Source organism: Equus caballus, chromosome 17, assembly GCF_041296265.1.
Source record: "Equus caballus isolate H_3958 breed thoroughbred chromosome 17, TB-T2T, whole genome shotgun sequence".
In the NCBI taxonomy this organism is placed as follows: domain Eukaryota; kingdom Metazoa; phylum Chordata; class Mammalia; order Perissodactyla; family Equidae; genus Equus; species Equus caballus.
In genome coordinates, this window is record NC_091700.1 from 46,137,581 (window position 1) to 46,144,149 (window position 6,569).

General features: G+C 41.5%; 1 long non-coding RNA gene across 1 annotated transcript; it reads right to left on the reverse strand.

The window, feature by feature from the left end:
* Positions 1-1,978: 1,978 nt before the first annotated feature.
* Positions 1,979-5,597, reverse strand: LOC111768591 (uncharacterized). The gene is made up of 3 exons (XR_002801026.2): positions 4,370-5,597; positions 3,340-3,411; positions 1,979-2,273 (listed from the first exon to the last, which is right to left on the reverse strand). It is a non-coding gene; the product is annotated as an uncharacterized lncRNA (long non-coding RNA).
* Positions 5,598-6,569: the final 972 nt, after the last annotated feature.

Consider the following 6,569-nt stretch of genomic DNA (forward strand, 5'->3'; position numbering starts at 1 on the left):
GAGGAACACTTAATCCCCACTAAGTAGGGGCCACAGGGTGGAGGGCCAGTCCTATTACCTCCCCAGGAAGATTTTCAGTGTCACGGTCTCTTCCTTTACATGTTTGCAAAGAAGAAAGACAAATAAGAGGACTAAAGAGGGAGAGAGATGTTGAGAAAAGGTAAGAGACGGAGTGTTGAAAGGTTAAGCTGAAGACTGGGTTCAAATGCAAATGTTGGGGACATTATGAAGGCCCTTTAAATAGAGCTGTCACAGGTGAACTCAGGGACACAGAAAAGCCACCCTGTGACTCCAGAGAGCTAAGCAAATAAGCACAGACCTCAAATGTCCAGAGCTGCATGGGGGCTGGGTTGCACCAAGAGCTCTGCCGAAAGTACAAGAACGTCTTTGGTTTTAATTGCCACGTCCTGTTCTGTTAGATGGCATCTGTGGAGTTGATCACATTTCAGGAAATGTTTTCTGCTTAGGGACCTTTCAGGAGAAAATATGAAAATCCAGCCTCAGCTCTGAGCCAGTCCATGGTTAGAACTTATGAATAGCTTAGGCTTTCTAAAGATTCCTTATGTCATTCAATGGATTTGCTTATGAACGTGTGTTTTATACATTTTCCTTGAAAATGGAAACCCAATGGTTATCATTAAATAATTGAAGTATTAGTTCTATAAAAGCCAACCCATGACCTCTGGTAAAAAGTCACACAGACTGGCGTCCTCCCCAAACTTGCTGCGTTCTTATTTGTGTGCACAGCACAGGTGGGCATAAAGCAAGGGCTGACACACAAGCAAAGGCTGTGTTTGGTTTTTGATTAGACATTAAACCTCAGACAGTCATTAAACTTCTTGAACTCAGTGGCTTTGGTCCAAGTTGGAAAGCAGGTCAAGCGAGTAAAGCTGAGAGTGGAGTGTGCAATCTTTTGTCCTCAGCATGCTTTGAAGATTGTTTCAGGGTTAATGTTTGACTGTGGGTCTCAACTATTTTATGCCTTAATTTCCTCACATACAAACAAAACATAAGTCTTGCAATGAAAGAAGATCAGACCTTTTCATTAATGTGAATAGTATAAACTCTTTCCTTTGGAGGGTAAAGCAAAATAGTGAAGAGTTCAGGTTCTGGAGTGGCGTGGTCCAATAGAGGTATAATGTGAGCCCTATGTGTGGGTCACACATGGGGTGTTAACTTTTCTAGTAGCCACGTGAAAAAAAAAGTAAAAACAAAGAGGTGAAATTAATTTTAATAACATTTTCTTTTATCCAGTTTATCCAAAATACTATTTCAACATGTAATCAACATTTTAAAAATTATTAATGAGCTATTTTACATTCTTTCCTTTATATTAAGTCATCAAAATATAATGTATATTTTACACTCACCACACATCTCAATTCAAGCTAGTCACATTTCAAGTGCTCAGCAGCCCTGTGTGACTGCCAGCTGCTGCATTGGGCAAGGCAACTTCGGAGTCAAATTGAATTGACTTAAAAGCAGCCTGATCTTGAGCAAGTAACTTAAGCATCCTGTACCTCAGCTCCCACATCTGTAAAATGAGAATAATAATAATAGTATCCACCTTATTGGGTTTGCTGTGAAGACGATGTGTGTAAATACATTCAAAGCCCTCAATGCAGTGCCTTGCGTATTTTTGATCAATCCATGTCAACTATCATTATTAGTTTTGGCAAAAGTACAGAGTGAAAGTGTTACTTTTTCTCCAAAACATGGTAATTCCAAACCAAGTAAAATTGAGTGGAATTTAGAGCTTAGATTTTGGGGGGATGATTGGGAGGGGCAATTATTTAGCAGCCCAAACCAGGAAAATCTAGTCAAAATATTTCATTCTTTGATTTCATCAAACCAATAATTTTTAAAATGTAAAATGGCCTTTCCCCTACGCCCGTGGCAAGGGAAAGCAAGGATCGTTCACCCAGTTGCCCGTCGACTGTTTCCCCACCTTGTCAGAAATATTTAAGGCAGCTGAATAGGTTTGTATGATTACACTGTAAAAATGCATGTATTTAGGTTTTGAGGGGCAGGATTTAGATTCCAGAGCTTTTGAAATAATGAAAACTTCAGTGTTAAACTGGAATTGCTTGGCTTCTTTTCTAAAGCAGTTTTGCCTTTGGGTGACAGCCACATCTTGAGTGAATTCTACATCGTCTCCCATCTCAGGGTTTCATTTTGGTGCTCCAGATGTCCATCAAATGAGCGCAGCATTTGCTTTGTGGCCTCAGGTCCCAGTTTGTTGTATGAATTTTTCTTAATCTCTTCTTTGGCGCCTGTGAACAAGCATAGGAGAGGTGTAAGATTTGATTAGGCCACGTTATCAGTACTTATGCGCACATGGCTCGATGGAGAAGTACTAATGTGACTTGCTGCACAATGTGAAGGCCCATAGGGAGTCAGGAAACCGGCATTCGGGGTCCATTTTGCTCTCACCCTTAGTCTTAGGGACAGCACCAAACATCTCTGCGACATTTGTTCAAAGTACATTTGCATCTTTTGTAGGAGGTTTGAGGGGTTTGGGGCTGATCAGGGAAAAAGTTCTGACCACGAGTGGCAGCACCACAGAAGCTTTACTGGCCATGCTTGGACAGGGTTGCATGAGAGGGGGAGTCCCTCACAGCATGAGACCATCCAGAGGCCCCAGGAGGCCAACATCCAGAGCAGAGCGGGAGGAGGGTAAGGGAACTCCTAGGAGAGAGGGGAATCAGGTGGGAGCTGAGCAGCATAGCGGCGGGTCTCTGGGTCAGAGAGCTCCAAAGAGCCGGCTTAGGGTCTTGTAATTACAAGGTTCTGTCTTATCAATGGCCAGCAGGTGTTGGGTGAGGTTTCGAGGGGTATGCAAAACAGGCGGGCTCTGAATGGCTAAAAATATGCTTGTTTGGGCTAATTTTTAGATAACTAGAGTGTAAAAATTTGAGTTTGGTGCTAGTGGGCTTTTGAGCAAATGAGTCTCAGCCTGTAGTGGAAAAATAAGGGACCCAGGAGCCAATACATAGAAACCGTCTTTGAGCCATTTAAATAACGAGCTTTCATTCCACGTGTGAAGAGTGTGGCATGGCGAACACAGCACAGGAGAAAGCCTTGGGTTCTGATTGTGGCCATACCACCCTCTAGCTGTACCCTGAGTGGTCACTTGATCTATGGGGCCTCAATGTGCTTGCTGTAAAGCAAGGGGTGGGACAAATGACCTCTAAGTTTCCAGCTCTAAATATTTATGACTCTCAGATTCTTGAAACTTGCTCATGATGGTAGACAGGACATTTTTTATTATTTCCATTTGTTGGATGAGGCATCTGATGCACAGAGTGGATAAGAGCTGAGCTTTACATCAAAACTCACCTAGTTGCTGGAAGAGAACTGGATTAGAACTCGCGTTTGTGGATGTCTAGATCTTTTGTGTTTTCTGTTATCCTGATGGGCAAAGAAGAGGAAATCTTTACAAAATGTTGTCCTGGAAATGAAATTAAAATTCTGCCACTACACGTAGCTATAGCCCACGCAAGAGATAACCCAGGTTTAAGGTTTATAGGAATGCTGTAATATTACCATTCTATTTTCTTTATATGTTTGCATTTATAAACTTTTGGAGTAAAAGAACTATAGCACAACTGTTTTTACTATTGTTATTGCTTTTTCTCATCTTACATTCGTTCATACGCTATGGTTTAGTAAACATATTCCTACCTGTTACATCTTTTACTCCTTCAGTGGACATGTACAGCGGTGTGCTGGTATTGTTTAACAGCCAGCTGTCCGGAGGAGGAGATTTGCTGATTTTCATGGTGTAAATACTCTCACCAGGGCCGATTTTGAGCTACCAACACAAGGTCACTGACCGCAAAGGCGGGAGAAGATGAGCCCATTTGACCTTCAAGCCCATGCTAGCTGCCCTGGCGATGCTGAGTGACGGTGAACCTGTGCACCAACTTCTTTACCCGTAGACTTTAAACTTCTTTTAAATCATTGATCACACTTGTAAAAATGCGCTTAATGCTTGTTCCCACGGGATCATTACTGTCTGGGGGTAGAAACTGTCATCTTGTTCACTCCTATTCTCAGAGCTCGCTCTCACTTCTTCCGTTGCTGCCTGCAAAATTGCCCCATGGCTGAGATGTTATTCCCGAAGACCCCACGCCTGGTGACATTGCGCACAGGTACCGGTATTTCCTCTACATCCATGGGGCTAAGTCTCATCATCCTGCATTGATTTCCCAAGTGTGTGCTCTGAACTCTCCCTTCTAACAAAGATCTTCTCTGTCATGGTAATTACTATAAAGATTCATTACTATTTTTAATAAAGCATATCACTCACACACTTGATTCGACGTTGGAAGCTGTGCTTGAAAAATATACTCTCTGTTTTACTCACCATTCTTGGTACCTTATAGGGAGTTTGACTTCCTCTCACGGTCACTGGCCAGGGAGTATGTCCTTTCCTTCTGAAAGGAGGGAGGTTTAGCTAAAAATAAATGAGTTTTAAAATCTTTATCCTAAAACTTGTCTAGATTGTAAAATAAATCACTCAGGAGATTCGGTGAATTTTTTGGCCCTGAAAGCTTCTATATTTGACTGTCCTGGACACTGTGTTCCCTGACTGTTGACCATGTCCATTTGTTTCTGGCTTCAACATTTCAGAGGACTCTGTGGCCTTGTTTTCCAGACCTGAGTTTAATTGGAGAGTTAATTATCTGAGCAAGAACACGTAAGCCAAGTTGAGTCTGGGGGTGAAGCCTGCAATCTCTGTTCCACCTCAGTAGACAAGAAAGTCTTTGTGAATCTCTGTTGATTATATTTTTACATAAGCAAATGTTCCATATAGCGGAGGGAAACCAGGGAGAGGAGCCTGTAACCAGATCGTGTTTAGCTAAGAAGAAGACAAAAGCTCCTTTATCTCTTTGCAATAACTTAGCCTCGGAAGACCTGAGGCCTGAGGTCCTCGTTTCAGTTCCACGCAGGCATTCGAGCTAAACAGGAAGGAATGAGGGTTCACTCACTTGGCCTCTGCCTTCAGACATGATTTCTGATTAGCATGTGCTTCTCAGATGGAATTCGTAAGCACCTTGAATAATTTATCCTTCTTCTCATGCCTGAAATTCTTCAGTGAGGTATTTTCAAAAGTTTCTTTCTTTTAAATTCACGTGACCTGGGCTATTAGACTGCCTTCACTAGTTCATGGTTTCCATGGCAACCAACTGAAGGATCCATTCAAGTCCATCCACAATAAGCTTAATGAAAATGATGTAACATCACTTAAAATAGGTGTCCCTTCGCAACAGCAGAGTTAGATTCCACACGCTTCTGGCGACTGTCTCTGAAAGAATCTTTTCATCTGCATCAGAAGTGCTGCACATTTCATTGTTCCCCAGATTTCCATATCTCAGTAAATTATTCTCTTATTACAGGGGAACTGCGTGTTTTAACCTTGGTCTTCTCCTCTGGAAAATGGAGAAAGTAATAACAGTGCTACTTATCTCATGGAATTTGTTCAAGAAGAAGATGGTGATGTGAAGGTGCTGGGAATATTGTAAAATAGCACACGGCACGGGTTATACCAATGCCTGCGGAGACCAGGCAGGTTACAGGCATGAGAGGAGACCAGCTGTAAGAAAAGTAACAGTGACATCACAATGAAAGATGACAACTGAGGCTAGGAGACATTATCCATCTTGTGGACTAAGGAAATGGGGCCCAGGCCTACCTAAAGGAAGCAGCTGCTACTTAATTTCAGCCAGTTGTGCTTTCTGGGAATATGGGGCCAGCGTTACCATTGTGCTTTTTGGGAATATGGGCCCGGTGCTACCAATTCTTCTGATTTCATTTTTAAAGAAGAACCAGAAATCCAGATCTTTAAAAAAAAAAACTCCTAATTTTTAAATTCTGGCAACGAATTCCTATTAAACACACACATGTGTGCACACATGCAGTGAGTGGAACAAACAATACGTATCTGTTGTCTGGATGCAACCCGCAGGCCACTGATTTGAGACCTTTGCTATAGGACTTTCTTAGAATGTAAGTCTGAAATGAGCTAAGTATTGACCTCTGATTTTTCAATCTTGTCGCAGAAAACAGACTACTCAGCTTTGCACGTATGATGTTAGGGATTTGTTGAGAACCACTGGAGAATGCCAAGAGGTGAAATGTACAAGGAGGTGATGCTGGCTTAACGTTGGGAAGAATTTATTGAGAATCAGAGGTGCTGAAATAGGATGGCGGTATTCCAACCAAATGCAATACATATACCTTGATAAGATCCTAGATTTTTGGGGAAAAAAAAGAAACAACAACAAAAGAAATTATTTTTAGGGCAATTGCAAAAATTTAAATAGGGGCTGTAGATTAGATGGTATTATTTGATTAATGTTAATTTCTTAGATGTTTGTGATAATAAATAGTGCTGTGGTTATATAGAACATCTTTATTCTTAGGAGATGCATGCTGAAGTATAGGATGAAGTGTCAGGATGTATACCACTTAGTTTCAGTGGTTTAGCCAAAAAAGAAAGAGTGTGTGTGTGTATGTGTATATGTGTTAAGAGAGAAAGAAAGAAAGAGAGAAAGCAAATGTAA